General features: G+C 42.3%; 1 protein-coding gene across 12 annotated transcripts in view; it reads left to right on the top strand.

Moving 5' to 3' along the window:
- Positions 1 to 16555, top strand: part of BEST3 (bestrophin 3) — a 62264-nt gene that overhangs the window by 35370 nt on the left and 10339 nt on the right. The gene's annotated exons all lie outside the window — the stretch shown is intronic.

Here is a 16555-nt window from a genome sequence, read left to right on the forward strand (position 1 = left end):
TTCATTTATTCAAGCAAAATTTTCTTTTAGGGCCTAGTATATGGTAGGTTTGGAGAAGGAAATGGCAACCCACTCCAGTGTTCTTGCCTGGAGAATCCCAGGGACGGGGGAGCCTGGTAGGCTTCCGTCTATGGGGTCACACAGAGTCGGACACGACTGAAGTGACTTAGCAGCAGCAGCAGCAGCATATGGTAGGTTGGAGAAGGCAATGGCAAGCCACTCCAGTACTCTTGCCTAGAAAATCCCATGGATGGAGGAGCCTGGTAGGCTGCAGTCCATGGGGTCGCTACAAGTCAAATGACTGAGCGACTTCACTTTCACTTTTCACTTTCACATTGGAGAAGGAAATGGCAACCCACTCCAGTGTTCTTGCCTGGAGAATCCCAGGGATGGGGGAGCCTGGTGGGCTGCTGTCTATGGGGTCGCACAGAGTTGGACACGACTGAAGCGACTTAGCAGCAGCAGCAGCATATGGTAGGTTCCATGCCAGATGCTGCTGCTGCTAAGTCACTTCAGTCATGTCCAGCTATGTGTGACCCCATAGACGGGAGCCCACCAGGCTCCCTCATCCCTGGGATTTTCCAGGCAAGAGTACCGGAGGGAGTTGCCATTGCCTTCTCCAATGCCAGATGCTAGGAATAGGCAAAAAAAAAAAAAAAATGTCTTTTAAGGCCTCAGACATAATGAGATTAGTTATAAAACTATGTGGTAAATGCAGTGATAGAGAAATGCTGAGAGTTTTATGGGAAAACAGTGAAGGTATACTTCATGGGGCCTGATAAATCAAAGAAAGCCCCTTTCAGCTGGGGAATGTAGTATGCATCTCATTTTTAAAATTTTTATTCTTTAGACTGCGAGATGTGGCATGTGGGATCTTAATTCTCCATCCAGGAATCACACCTGCACCCCCTATATTGGGAGCACAGAGCTAATCACTGAATACCAGAGATGTCCCTAATATGCATCTTTAAGAATGAATTTGGACACTACTATATGAACTTCCTGGGTAGCTCAGATGGTAGAGAATCTGTCTGCAATGCAGGAGACCCGACTTCAATCCCTGGGTGGGGAAGATCCCCTGGAGAAGGGAAATGGTTACCCACTCCAGTATTCTTGCGTGGAGTATTCCATGGACAGAGGAGCCTGGTAGGCTACATGTAGTCCATGGGGCCGCAAAGAGTCGGACACGACTGAGTGACTAACACTTTCACTATATGTAAAGTAGATAACTATTAAGGACCTACTGCATAGCACAGGGAACTCTACTCAGTGCTCTCTAATGGGCTATATGGGAAAAGAATCTTAAAAAAAGAGTGGAGATAGATAGATACAGCTGATTCACCTTGCTGTACACCTGAAACTAACACAACATTACAAATCAACTACAGTCTAATTTAAAAAAATAAGATTTTTTAAAAAAAGCATGAATTTGGAAGGATTTCCACAGTGGTCCAGTGGTTAGGACTTGGTGCTTTCACTGCCAAGGCCCAGGTTTGATCCTGGTTGGGAAACTAAGATCTTGTAAGCCACAAAGGACAGTAAAAAAAAAAAAAATGAAAATCAGTCAAAAAAAAAAAAATGAATTTGCACATAGACAGAAGTCAGGGGATGCAGCAGAGAGTACATTCTAGGTATCAGCAAAGACAGAAAGGAATGATAGTGTATTCAAAGCAACAATTTTTAAAATTTCAGCTCTATTGCAATGGAGTTGACATATAAAATTATAAGGTAAAGTGTACATTGTGGTGATTTGATATATGTATACATTGTGAAAGGATTCCCCCACCTCATTAATTAACAAATCCTTCACCTCACATATTTATCTCTTTATTTTTTGGTAAGAATGTTTTAAGTTCTACTGTCTTCAGTTCAGTTCAGTTCAGTCGCTCAGTCGTGTCCGACTCTCCGCAACCCCATGAATCACAGCACGCCAGGCCTCCCTATCCATCACCAACTCCCGGAGTACACTCAAACTCATGTCCACAGAGTCGGTGATGCCATCCAGCCATCTCATTCTCTGTTGTCCACTTCTCCTCCCGCCCCCAACCTTTCCCAGCATCAGAGTCTTTTCCAGTGAGTCAACTCGTCGCATGAGGTGGCCAAAGTATTGCAGTTTCAGCTTTAGCATCAGTCCCTCCAATGAACATCCAGGATTGATCTCCTCTAGAATGGACTGGTTGGATCTCCTTGCAGTAGCAAACTGCAATTACATGATACAGTGTTATCAACTATACTCCCCATGTTTTAATTAGATTCTCAGACCTTATTCATCTTACAGCTGAAACTTTGTACCTTTTTCCCTATTTTATCCCTATTTCCCCCAACCTCCTAGCCCCTGACAGTGATCTTTCTACTCTGTGTCTCTGTGGTTGTTTTTAGTCACTAAGTCGTGTCTGACTCTGTGTGACCCCATGGGCTGTAGCCCACCAGGCTCCTCTGTCCAAGGGATTTTCCAGGCAAGAATACTGGAGTGGGTTGTCATTTCCTTCTCTAGAGTATCTTCCCAACCCAGGGATCAAATCTGCGTCTTCTGCATTGGCAGGCAGATTCTTCACTTCTGAGCCACTAGCAAAACGTGTTTCTATTAGAATAACAATTTGATATGCAAAGCAGAAGAGCCAAGAAATGAATCTGGAGGGAGAGGGAAGGATCATAGAGGGTTCTAGAGTCTGAGTGAAGAGTTTCAGCCTTTTTCCAAAGCTATTAAATGACATAGTCACATTTGTGTTTTAAACAAGTTGTCCTAGCAACTGGCTGAAAGATGGATGCCTAAGGATAAGACTAGAGCCAGAGAGACCAGTGAGCAGGCCATCGGTATAGTTTAGACAGGAAAGCATAAGGGCCAAAGTAGCACAGTGCTTCAAGATATGTTGACAGTGCACATGGCAAAAGGGACAGATTTGAGAGAGAAGGAGTTTAAAATGGTGCAGTGAGTGGTGATGAACTAAGGATGATAGAGTGTAGTGAGAAAGACCTGCTGAAAGGGAGGAATACGAGCCAGCTTCCTTTCACGTGGGTTGCGTTGAAGGCATCTGTGGGCAGTTCACATGGAGATGTCCAGCAGGCCGGGAGCACAGAGACAAAACTAAGCAGAGGGATGCTTTTAACTCTTATCACTACGTGGGTGTGTTAGAACCGAAAGAGTAGGCGGGAGCACCCAGGAACCATGTCATGTGAGCAGAACAGAATACAAAGGGCAGAACACTGTCACCCAAAAGGTGATCAGAATAAAGGGACCCGTGAAAGAGAGGAGGAATCCTCACTACAGATGCAGGAGAAGATCCCCGAGAATGCCCTGTCCTAGAGACCAAGGGTGGAAATTTCAACACGAAGCCTGAAAAACACCATAGGAGTTTGCGTTTTAAGGCGATTGGAGACTTAAGTGAGAGCGTGAGGCAGAAGCTAAATTACAGCAGGTTGAGGGATGGTTGGGAGGCAAGGAGATCAAGATTGCCAATGTAACCTATTTCCCCAATAATTTTATAACAGAAAAACTCAAACATACACAGGAGTAGAAAACAAACTATAATAAACCTCAGGTAGCCATCACCCACCTTCAGTTTTCAAGTCATGACCAACCTGGTTTCATCATCACCCTGGTTTCATATATCTTCCCACTCATCTTTACCCACTGTGAAGCAAATATAACCACAATACCATTTTCATGCCTTAAAAACAAAAGCCACAAAACTCAAAACAATTCCTTAACTCGTTAGCTATACATGAACTCTATTTTTGAGAACTCTGGATTGTGGAGAGGAGATATACTAGACAGTATCCAATGAGACATAAAGTCAAGGACAATGTCATATTTTTTAATTGTTTTATAACATTTTAGGATGGGAACACCTTAAGCATGTTTACAGGAAAAGGGGAATCTGCCCCCGCCATGCTACCACCCATCCTTGGAATTACTTTAACCACCTTTACGGAATTTCACTTCGCGGTTATGCCCTGGTCTTGTCTGGACAGATCCACCAAGACTGTCTATGCTATTTACTGTAGTACTGTCCACGGTATGTGCCCTGTATGATTTAGCATCCCTTTTATCAAAGGACCCATGGAAAAATTTATCTCAGCCATCCATGGGGAGGGAAAAAAAGCTTTGCCTCTTATGGGTAACTCTTATACTATTTCTCTTACAGACTATGGACTTTATAATTGATGATGGTCTTTTCATTTTGGCTACTGAAAAGTGAAAACCAAATCCATAGCCCACCTTTAGTCAGTCTGTGAGATTTTTTGGCATATATCTCTATGTACGGAGAAGGCAATGGCAAGCCACTCCAGTACTCTTGCCTGGAAAATCCCATGGATGGAGGAGCCTGGTGGGCTGCAGTCCGTGGGGTCGCTAAGGGTCGGACACGACTGAGCGACTTCACTTTCACTTTTCACTTTCCACTTTCACACACTGGAGAAGGAAATGGCAACCCACTCCAGTGTTCTTGCCTGGAGAATCCCAGGGATGGGGGAGCCTGGTGGGCTTCCGTCTATGGGGTCTCACAGAGTCGGACACGACTGAAGTGACTTAGCGTAACCTGTCTGTTAGTCTCATCTTGTTAGTGTTCCTTATTCTTTCCTGCCGTTGTTCAGTCACTAAGTCATGTTTGACTCTTTTGTGATCCCATGGACTGTAGCCCTCCAGGCTCCTCTGTCCATGGGATTTTCCAGGCAAGAATATTGGAGAGGGTTGTCATTTCCTTTCCCAGAAGATCTTCCCAACCAAGGGATTAAACTGCATCTTCTGCGCTGGCAGGCAGATTTTTCACTACTGAGTAACCTGGGAAGCCCGTTCCTTATTCTAGCCCTGTCTTTATATATTATTGCATTGTGTTATCTTTAAAAGCCACCTCAAAGCCTTTATAAGATGAAGTAAGATATAATAAAGAAACAAATCAATGTCTCTTCTCGCTCTAAAAAAGGAATGAAAAAGGACAGACAGAGTGAAGGGAGAGGGGAGGGAAGACATGGGAGCCAGGGGAATTGACAGAGAATGGCCTAGAGAAAACCTGGGGGACAGCAGGGGCCAGGGCTGCTCACAAGGAGAGAGGCCTCAGAGCCTGAGTTGGAGGGAAGGACTGAGGATGGATGTTGCAAACGGCAAGGGGAAGTGGTACCTGTGCAACCAGGAAAGCAGGAATGTGTTCCCACCACATCCAACCATCATCATGTCTTTTTTTAATGTTTATTTTTATTTATTTAGTTGGTTGCCCCACTCTTGGCTGTGGCATGGGAACTCTTAGCTGTGGCATTTGGGATCTAGTTACCTAACCAGGGATCAAACTAGGCCCCCTGCATTGGGATCACAGAGTCTTAGCCTTGGGACCACCAGGGAAGTCCCTTATCATATCTTAATTCAAAGAAAAATGTAACTGACAAAGCTTATCTTTTTCTGTTGAATCTGATTTAAACATTTTTAAAGATGTGTTAAAGGCTTCTGTTTTAAAACAGCATTTTATAATTTCTAATACCAAACCAATGCTGTTGTTCCATTTCCCAATCCTTGTGCTTAGCACCCAGAATAGAAATACTTTCATAGACATATTTGTCTTGAGCATTTAATAAACCACGTTATTTATTGTACAGCCTCTAATGTCCACTTAGTAAACCATTCTATGAAATAACTGAACAATGGAAAAGAATCTTTCCTATTTGAACCCCATTCCCATTACCACATCTAATATGATTGCAACTGAAGCTCTTGAGTTTGCTCTTTGTCATAATATAGAATGCTTTCTGATCTGCTATTTCGATTGAGGCATCGTTTCATTAGCTTAACCATGGAAACACTAGTAACCAAGATTAATAAAGCACCCACAAGCAGCCAAAAGAAGAGTTGTCCATAAGATGCACATCAAGAAAACATACTCAAACCCTTAAATGAAAACATTATTAGGTCTTCTTCAGGCAGTAGCAGACACTTACGCTTGATAAACCCCACCTAACCTAACCAAATCAAACCTAGAATGTTCAAACTCAAGTCAACTTTACTGAAAATAAATTTCTCTTTTAAGCAAACAAAAAATAAGGTTCAGGCCCAGGCCACCACAGCTAGCTTGAGGGAGAATGCTTGTCTTCACATTATATCATCATGAGTTCACTCTGAAATTCTTATTATTTTTTAGATCCTTGGATTTATCTGTTAGCACATACTTCTAGGGCTCTGAGGAATGGAATACATGGAAATTAGAGACCTGAAGTCTCTTAACTCCCTTTAATCCTGTGTTGGAAATCAAAGCAGCCAAGAGTAAAGCAGCAAAGACCCCTTAAAGGCCTTGGAAAAACCCTAACAAAATATTCATCCATAACAATGAAAGGACTTGAGATTCTGAAGAAGAGAAGTTACACTGCTTAAGAAGTGAAATCACTTAAGTGTGTTGTGAGGGACGTCCACGTTGGGCTGTGCTCACAGTGTGCTGCTGATCTAAGAGCAGCTCTCAGTCTGGCAGCCTTAATCCTGCTGACTGCAGTCCTCTTCAAAAAGCACTGTTGTATTGGGCTTTCTGCCACAATTCAAATATGTCAAAACTTCTTCACATTGGTAGTGTTCTCAAGGAATAGGTCTGTGAAGTCAATTAAGTATCCACTTAACAAAGAGGTTGTTGTTCAGTCTCTAAGTCATGTCCAACTCTTTGCGACCCCAAGGATTGCAGCACGCCAGGCTTCCCTGTCCTTCACTATCTCCCGGAGTTTGCTCAACCTCATGTCCATTGAGTCAGTGATGCCATCCAGCCATCTCATTCTCTGTCATCCCCTTCTCCTGCCCTCAATCTTTCCCAGAATCAGGGTCTTTTCCAATGAGTCGTCTCTTCACATCTGGTGGCTAAAGTATTGGAACTTCAGCTTCAGCATCAGTCCTTCCAATGAATAGTCAGAGGTGATTTCCTCTAGGATTAACTGGTTTGATATCCTTGGTGTCCAAGGGACTCTCAAGAGTCTTCTCCAGTACCACAGTTTGAAAGCATCAGTTCTTTGGTGCTCAACCCTCTTTATGGTCCAAATCTCACATCCAGTAGATAACTATTGGAAAAAACACAGCCTTGACTATACAGACTTTGGTCAGCAAAGTGACATCTCTCTCTGCTTTTTAATACGCTGTCTAACCCCAGTCTCTCATGTCTCTTGCATTGGCAGGTGGGTTCTTTACCATTAGCGCCAGCTGGGAAGCCCTAATAAAGAGAAGAGGTATTCAAATTTCTGTTAGAGTTCCTTCTGGTTAGGAGTTGAGGACTTTAAGATTTATTCGGTTCTGTCAAACTACAACCATGTACCTGGAAATCATTCCAAAAGTTCTAAAACTATGTAGAAATAATACAATGACTTTTTTGCAATTATACATATATGTATTTAATGTGCACAAAGCATTTAGGATAGTACAGTACATTTGGTAATATTCCTAGTGATATTAGTTCAAATTAATCAAAATATGTACTCAAGCAAGCAGACTGTATCAAAATGTGGTTAAATATACTTTTAGATGGATGTTTTATTCAGTAATCCCTTCTTAGCCAACTATATTCAAACATTTTAACTTAACAAGAAAATACATAGTCTGATATATATATACATATATATATACATATATACTATTGCATGCTTGTGCCATAAACAGCCAAAAATATCTCAAAATCTGAATCACTAACTTCAACAAAAATGTATTCTTGGAACATTGATTTTAACTTAATGTATCAAAAAGGAAGGAGAGATGGAAATTCCCAAGGACGTGAATGTGCGTTAAGTTTGTAATTGTAGAACTTGCTCAGGGATTTTTTCATACACCGACACAGGGTCACCACTGATGCTTAGTTTTCACTGTCTAAGTGGTATGAGAGGTACAGACAGCTTCATGTCCTTTTCTAACAAAACTCACATAGGATACAACAGTATTGAAAGGTGGGGACCGTAACATTGGGCCACAGTTTCTTTTTGCAACAGCCAGTGTAGACTGGGTCAGCAGAACCAAAGTGATAACATGAGGCTGGATATGCCTGTTATTTAACCAGATTTGCCATAATCCTTGGTCCAAACTAGCAGAGAGGCAACAGAAAGGCCTCTGGAGGATGGCCAGCTCTCTGGACTCAGCAACCTCCCATGATGCTTCACTGCTTAAATCTCTCTCTCATCAGGGAATGAGCAGGCAGGCAGGTTGCTGGGTGACTACAACCTCTGTCAGCCAGTTTCTGTCAGCTTAGCATGAGGGTTTTTACTCATTTTATAAATCCCTGGTTAGCTTTGACAGTGATTCTGCAGTGCAGAAGGTTAAAAATAACAGTGTGCACCTCTAATGGGTTTGAAGAGTGCATTTGCTTTGCCCATGAATAAACACTCCTGCACACGTGTCTCTCCCCTGATAGATTTTCAGGCAAATTCCTGGCTCCCTCCAAGGCAGCTGCTTGACTTTGAGGACACTCACAGTTTGAAAACAATAAATCTGACATGAGACGTAGGGCCCATTGTATTAAATATCATTTTCCTAAATTTCTCATTTCAGCTCTGTTAAAATGACCTCTTATTATTTTAATTTAAATTGTCAAAATACCACTTCAAAAGTGGCCACAAAGAAAGAAAGATAAACATAATCTTGTTTTAGTGTTTGAAGTTCTATATCTACCTGATCACACTAAAGAGAAGCGGTTTGCTTTGCAAAAGGCTTGCTTTGAAAAACTACATTAAATCTTTCAAGTCGTGGGGGCAATTTTGGTCTTTCCATGTTAGACACATCCCAAGAAGTCTGGATATCAGCTGCCATCTTCTGCCATCCTGTGCCCAGCCTCTTCTTTGTTGTGGCAACGGGAAGTAACAAGTGTTCTTCTGTACCCCTGAGCAACCCAAGCACCTTTTCAAGAGGCCTTAATTATATCAGAGCCCTCAGATATTAGTTTTTGGCCAGGGAGACTGTGGAGTTGTTGGTTTTGTAGGTATCCAAAAGGTATTTTTTAAACCTTTATCACTTTTTTAAAATTTAATTTTTTTTTTTTTGGCTGCACAAGGTCTTCGTTGCCATGTGGGTTTTCTCTAGTTGCAGCAAGTGGAGACTTCTCTCCATTGCAGTGTGCAAGCTTCTCATTGCGGGGGCTTCCCTTGTGGAACACAGGCTCTAGCGCGTGGGCTTCAGTAGTTTTAGCGCACGGGCTTTAGTTGTTCTGCAGCATGTGGATCTTCCTGGAGCAGGGATTGAACCCATGTCCCCCGCTTTGGCAGGCAGATTCTTAACCACTGGACCAACAGGGAAGTCCTCAATAGGTATTTTAAAAACTGTTTCTTTTTAACCCTTGAGATTAAATTAAGAATACATCTCAATTCTGATGTGTAGATGTGACTTGTAGAGATAATGCATTCTCTCCCTCCTTCCAGAACCAACTAGCCTGCTGAGCTTAATACAAACTTTTCTCTCTCCCCCATGTATACTCCTCCTTCCTTTCAAAACTAGCCCAATACACGCCACAACCTTTCTCATTCTCGCTTCTTCTACACTGATAACTTATACTGTGCCATAAAGAAATAGAGGAAAACAACAGAATAGGAAAAACAAGAGATCTCTTCAAGAAAATTAGAGATTCCAAGGGAACATTTTGTGCAAAGATGGGCTCGATAAAGGACAGAAATGGTATGGACCTAACAGAAGCAGAAGATATTAAGAAGAGGTAGCAAGAATACACAGAAGAACTGTACAAAAAAGATCTTCACGACCAAGATAGTCACGATAACGTGATCACTGACCTAGAGCCAGACATCTTGGAATGTGAAGTCAAGTGGGCCTTAGAAAGCATCACTACGAAAAAGCTAGTGGAGGTGATGGAATTCCAGTTGAGCTATTTCAAATCCCAAAAGATGATGCTGTGAAAGTGCTGCACTCAATATGCCAGCAAATCTGGAAAACTCAGCAGTGGCCACAGGACTGGAAAAGGTCAGTCTTCATTCCAATCCCAAAGAAGGGCAATGCCAAAGAATGCTCAAACTACCGCACAATTGCCCTCATCTCACACGCTAGCAAAGTCATGCTCAAAATTCTCCAAGCCAGGCTTCAGCAATATGTGAACCATGAACTCCCAGATGTTCAAGCAGGTTTTAGAAAAGGCAAAGGCACCAGAGATCAAATTGCCAACATCTGCTGGATCATGGAGAAAGCAAGAGAGTTCCAGAAGAGCATCTATTTCTGCTTCATTGACTATGCCAAAGCCTTTGACTGTGTGGATCACAGTAAACTGTGGAGAATTCTGAAAGAGATGGGAATACCAGACCACCTGACCTTCCTCTTGAGAAACCTGTATGCAGGTCAGGAAGCAACAGTTAGAACTGTACATGGAACAACAGACTGATTCCAAATAGGAAAAGGAGTACGTCAAGGCTGTATGTTGTCACCTTGCTTATTTAACTTCTATGCAGAGTACATCATGAGGAACTCTGGGCTGGAAGAAGCACAAGCTGGAATCAAGATTGCTGGCAGAAATATCAATAATCTCAGATATGCTGATGACACTACCCTTATGGCAGAAAGTGAAGAGAAACTCAAGAGCCTCTTGATGAAAGTGAAAGAGGAGAGTGAAAAGGTTGGCTTGAAGCTCAACATTCAGAAAACAAAGATCATGGCATCTGGTCCCATCACTTCATGGGAAATAGATGGAAAAACAGTGGAAACAGTGTCAGACTTTATTTTTTGGGGCTCCAAAATCACTGCAGATGCTGATTGCAGCCATGAAATTAAAAGACACTTACTCCTTGGAAGGAAAGTTATGACCAACCTTGATAATATATTAAAAAGCAGAGACATTACTTTGCCAACCAAGGTCCGTCTAGTCAAGGCTATGGTTTTTCCCGTGGTCATGTATGGATGTGAGAGTTGGACTGTGAAGAAAGCTGATCGCCGAAGAATTGATGCTTTTGAACTGTGGTGTTGGAGAAGACTCTTGAGAGTCCCTTGTACCGCAAGGAGATCCAACCAGTCCATTCTAAGGGAGATCGATCCTGGGTGTTCATTGGAAGGACTGATGCTGAAGCTGAAACTCCAATACTTTGGCCACCTCATGCGACGAGTTGACTCACTGGAAAAGACTCTGATGCTGGGAGGGATTGGGGGCAGGAGGAGAAGGGGACGACCGAGGATGAGATGGCTGGATGGCATCACCGACTCTGTGGACATGAGTTTGAGTGAGCTCCGGGAGTTGGTGATGGACAGGGAGGCCTGGCGTGCTGTGGTTCATGGGGTTGCAGAGAGTCGGACACGACTGAGCGACTGAACTGAACTGATAAATGTTTTTTTTGCAGGATTTGACAATGTCTGCAAATGGCACCAAAAACAATATTGGGAGACAAGTGAGGGCAGTCCCACCATCTGATTGGTTTTATCAACTTTTTCTCACCCAGTTCCTCCTATCCTTTCATTTGCTCTCCATCTACTCAACATCCTCAAATGACTACAGTAGTCATCCCTTCCAACATGTTAATTGTTAGGTGGCAGATTGGAGGTGTAGTAACATTTTAAAGGACACTCTTAAAGGAGAGAAGGGAGTGACCTTCAGACAGAATCTATTATTTCTTGCAACCATATGTAGTCAGTGGTGCTTTAGAAATCATCTCTGAAAGTTTGCCAGTCATTGACAGAGTCCTTTTTATATCATCTACTCTTCAAAGCTTTTCCACATATATTATTCCTTTTGAACTTCCAAACACCCTTGTAAAACAAGTTGAGTATTGTTGTCATGCTTAGTTTCTCATACATCATACTTGGTTTCTCAAGTATGATGCTAAGCCACAGGGAGGTTAAGTGACTCTCCAAAGGTCACACAGCTAATTAGCATCAGCCTGGGCAGCAGTCATCCTGGCTCTGCAAGCTCCTGAAATAAATTATCTGCCTCACCACAGAGGTAATTCTCAAATTCCATCCTCTGGACACTAATGGCACTTTCCATGAATGTCCTCCAGTCTCTAATTACCTGCCTATCTCAGTCCAAGTGAATTCCAGAACATAAGACAGATTTTTCAGCTGACCTTCTCTAATATATAGCAATATAATGAGGGTGCTTACATTCTATGACATAATATTTCTGCTATAATTGCTTTGGGGCATTTTAAGTGGTGTTATATTTGGGCCTCAAGACTGTACTTATCCTGTACTGAAGGTACATTTTAAAAATCAAATAAGGAGGAGAAGAAAGTCTAAAAGGACTTAAAAGGTACTTGGGAATAAAGAATCTTTAATATATTCTATTCTGCATGTTAAATGTTTGTTTTTATGTAATTGGCTGCCCTGGGTTTTAGTTACAGCATGCAGACTCTTAGTTGTGGGATCTAGTTCCCTGACCAGGGATTGAAGCCAGGCCCCCTGCATTGGAAGCACAGAGTCTTTGCCACAGGCAAGTCCCTATTCTGCATATTTTAATCATTAAATCATTTTGTTCTCAAACCACAGTTTCTGTTGTCATATTGGGAACCATGACTGTCAGAGAAAGGAGATGGGCCCTGGGGGTTGGCAATGAAATCTTCGATTACAAAAACATTTGGAAGAAAGGTCATTAAGTCCATCGTGCAGGATGTTTCACTTTGGCTCTTTGATACCATGGAGAGCAGAAGGGCTTCCTTCATCACTCCAGCAGGAGGTTCGTAAAACTGCCCCCAGATCACAGACCACCAAGTGTTCTTCCAAAGACAGACTAAGGTCTTTCTGATTAATGATATGGAAAGTTCCCACCTCAGGTTTCTTATCCAAAGCATTTTTGGATGAGAACACTCAACAGTATTGCTCTCCATGTAGCTTTTCCCACTGGGACATGACCACCAACTGACACGACTCTAGATAGGCCATCCACTCGCAGAGACAACCCACAGCTGCCCACTGCCCCTGGGGTAAAGTCCTAATCCTTCTATCTGGTATATAGGACTCTTTATAATACAGTCCAGGGCTACCAGTTTTATGCCTGACACTATTCTGTATTTGACACAAATCCGAGTACTTCCTATTCACAAACACCTAAAGTTCCCTGCTGTCTCATTTGCTCAAGTCACTTTTTCCACCTGGAATATTCTTTCCCTTCTCTGTTTATCTGATTCCAACACAGTGTCAAAGACCAACTCAACAACTTACTCTAGGAACTTCCTTGGCAGTACAGTGGTTTCAAATCTGCCTTGCAATGCAGGGGATGCAGGTTCAATCCCTGGTCGGGGAACTAAAATCCCACATGCATTGGGAAACTAAGCCTGTGCACCACTACTACTGAGCCTGTATGCCACAGGAAAGAAGCCAAGTGATGCAACTAGACCCAACACAACCAATAAATGTTTTTTTTAATGTAATTTGTCCCCAGTTTAGCTATTTATAAACATGTCTTCTTCCTCCTTTTAAATTATGTTATATAGAGTTTAAGGCAACACATGTGTTTGTGGTATAGGTGCTCAATGGTGGTATAGGTGCTCAGTTAGGTATGTGGATAAATCTCACGTGTCCATACCACAGTCTCAGAGGCAGGAAGGTGCAATAGAACCTCATGGGTAATCCTGCCCAATGTCAGCGGCTTACTCAGTAGAACAGCAGCAAGAGCACTGACCTTTCTGGCATTTACTGTTTGCAACTGATTTGTTTTTCTCCAATGTGTGACCCAAGGCCTTAATCCTTTGCCTCAGTTGAGTGTATACATCCACTACATCAGTGCATAGTTAAAAAGGTTTTTCTATAGGGTTCATGAAGTTTTGAAGTAATAATACTAACATTTTTTCGTAGAAGATTTTGTCATTCTTACAAGGTTGTGTAGCTTGGAAATAGTTAAGGGGAAAAAAAGAAGTAGTTAAAGAAGATAGGCTTCCCTAGTGGCTCAGACGGTAAAGAATCTGCCAGCAATGCAGGAGGCCTGAGTTCAATCCCTTGCTCAGGAAGATCCCCTGGAGAAGGGAATGGCAACCCACTCCAGTATTCTTGCCTGGGAAATCCCATGGACAGAGGAGCCTGGCAGGCTACAGTCCATGGGGTGGCAAACAGTCAGATATGACTGTGTGACTAACATTTTCACTTTAAGGAAAACAAATCCCAAATAAAAAGTCAAGCCCACATGGAGGACAGAGGCCTGTCTTATAAAGAGACATTGTCAGGTACACCTCAGTTCCCAGGGCACGTCCAGCATGGCAACGTTAGGGATCAACTGCTCCCATGTCCTCTGTAACTAAATAGGTTCCTGGAATATGACGGAGATCTGACCTAATGAAATGCACCAAGTAGTGTCACCAAGGCTGCTGAAGCATGAACCTGGCGTTTCTCAAGTCGATGTAACAGAATCTGAGCTGTGCAGGCTGGAGGCTGGGCCAGAAGGCTATCTGGTAGCCAAGGGCACTGCCAGGACTTTAGAATAACAGTACAAGGTGGTAATCAGATGCCATCCCACCACATTTAGCCAGTTAATCATCTCAATCGTCCATCTTTTATTCATTAACACGGAGGAATGACGTTTTCTTTGGCCACCTACTTTGCCCTTTCAGGTTACACCAATATTATGCTGTTCCAATTTTTTCCTCTATGTCTCATAAAACGCACCCAGTTTTAGCATCTTGTCACTGCAGACATCAGTGAGAACACTGGAATGGGACGGCCAGGTCACTGTTGCTCCCAGAGTCAGCAGGAGCATCTGTATAAGGGCAAGTCTTTAAATAGTTCTTCCTGGAGCTTCCTTAAGACTGCACGTTCATGGAGTTGTGAGACAAATAACCACATGATCCAAGGCAGGAGCCTACCTTACTAAACAATAGCCCTTACTGTTATCTCAGTCATCCATTTATTTCAGCCTCGAAGGAGAAGGCTAAAAATGGTAGGATTATTTGTGTATACATGTGTGCTGATCAGTCGTGTATGTGCTCAGTCGTGTCCGACTCTTGGAGAGCCCATGGACTGTAGCCCTCCAGCCTCCTTTATCCATGGAATTCTCCAGGCCAGAATACTGGAGTGGGATGCCATTTCTTCTTCCAGGGGATCTTACAGACCCAGGGATTTGAACCTGCATCTCTTGTGCCTTCTGCATTCTGCATTGGCAGGCTGATTCTTTATCACTAGCGCCTTCAGGGAAGCCCAGGATTATTTATTTTATGTCTCAAGGTTAAAAATCCAAGAGTATTCTTCAAAATACCAAATCAATCAGACTTAATCACCAGTGGAGCCCGACCACATTGCAAGTCCATGCCACCTCCAGGGATGCACTCCTTCCACAAGTACAGAAACACAAAGCATGGGCAAGGAATGATATCAAAGACCTCTGTGCAAAGAATATATTGTACATATTATTTTGTCCCTGGGCTCTACCTCAACATTTGACACCTACACAGCAGACTTCATATAGAAGGATTAAGAACAAAGGCTTTGGCGCTTACAGTACTTACAATTTTTTTAAGGGGATGCATGTTTGAGAGAGAGAACCATTTTAACAATTATTTGTTCCTGTCATGTCATGCAAATGTCTTTTTCCCTAACTTTATTTCAAATTCCATAGTTGGATTTTTTGATGGAAAACAAGACGCAAGATGTTCTGTTTGTGGAAATAGAAAGGAGTGTACATGAGGGGCAGAGTGTGTTTTGTTTGGCAGTTCTTGTGCTACCATTTGGTTTTTGTTTTTAGTGCTGGAGGGTGGCGAATTGGCAAGTAAGACTCTAGTTAGCTTTTTACTGTATTTACAGTCAGTTGCTATGGGTTAAAATGTCTGTGATGCATACAGAATTAGCATTCAACTTCTGTTAAGAATGAAAGCTTAACGTCTAATTTCAAACATTCCCTGAATATACTTCCTCTGTCTAATCATACATTAACTTCCACCAACTTTCATAAAGTATAAACAAATGGATTATTAGGAGAAAAAACAAAGGTTTTGGAATCAGATATTCTGGGTTTAACCCTCACTAACTGTATATAGCCTTAATGAATCTCTAGGGCCTCAGTTTCCTCACCTGCAGAACGTGAATAATAATGACACAAACATACACGATTACTGTGGTAACAGCTTGAATTAGTACATGGGAGGTGCATGGTCAGTAAATGTTAGCTGTTGTTTGCATTGTCTCGAATTTAGCTAGGATCCATTGTTTTGGGAATTATATATACCTTGGGAAAACACGGCTTTAGTTCACCTGTAACAAAAAAGAAAGAACACATATTATAACTTTTTTTTTTTAATGTCCAAGTCTCTAGATCCGTAATTCTCCAAGTCTGGGCGGGGACCTCTGGAAATCCCCAAGAACCAAGACCCCGAGATCCAAGTCCTTAAGGTCAAAACTGTTTTCATAATAACAGTAAACTGTTATGTGCCCTTTTCACTCTTATTTTTTTTTTGAGTATACAATGGAATTTTCCAGAGGCTACATGCTATGTGATGATGTCATCACTGAGTTCATGGAATGTGCACTTGTACATTCTTGTGCTTTTATATAATCCTCAGTCATCATTTCCAACACTGTAAATAGCAGTAGCTATAATCACATAAACCAGTCTCTCCAGGGTACTCAGTAACTTTTAAAAGTGTAAAAGGTGACCCCAAAGTTTGAGAACCTCTGCTAGATTGTCTCACGTTAAAGTACCCCACTCCCCCC

This window comes from Moschus berezovskii, chromosome 6 (assembly GCF_049115385.1).
Source record: "Moschus berezovskii isolate FMDL1 chromosome 6, NW_MosBer_1.0, whole genome shotgun sequence".
Taxonomy (NCBI): domain Eukaryota; kingdom Metazoa; phylum Chordata; class Mammalia; order Artiodactyla; family Moschidae; genus Moschus; species Moschus berezovskii.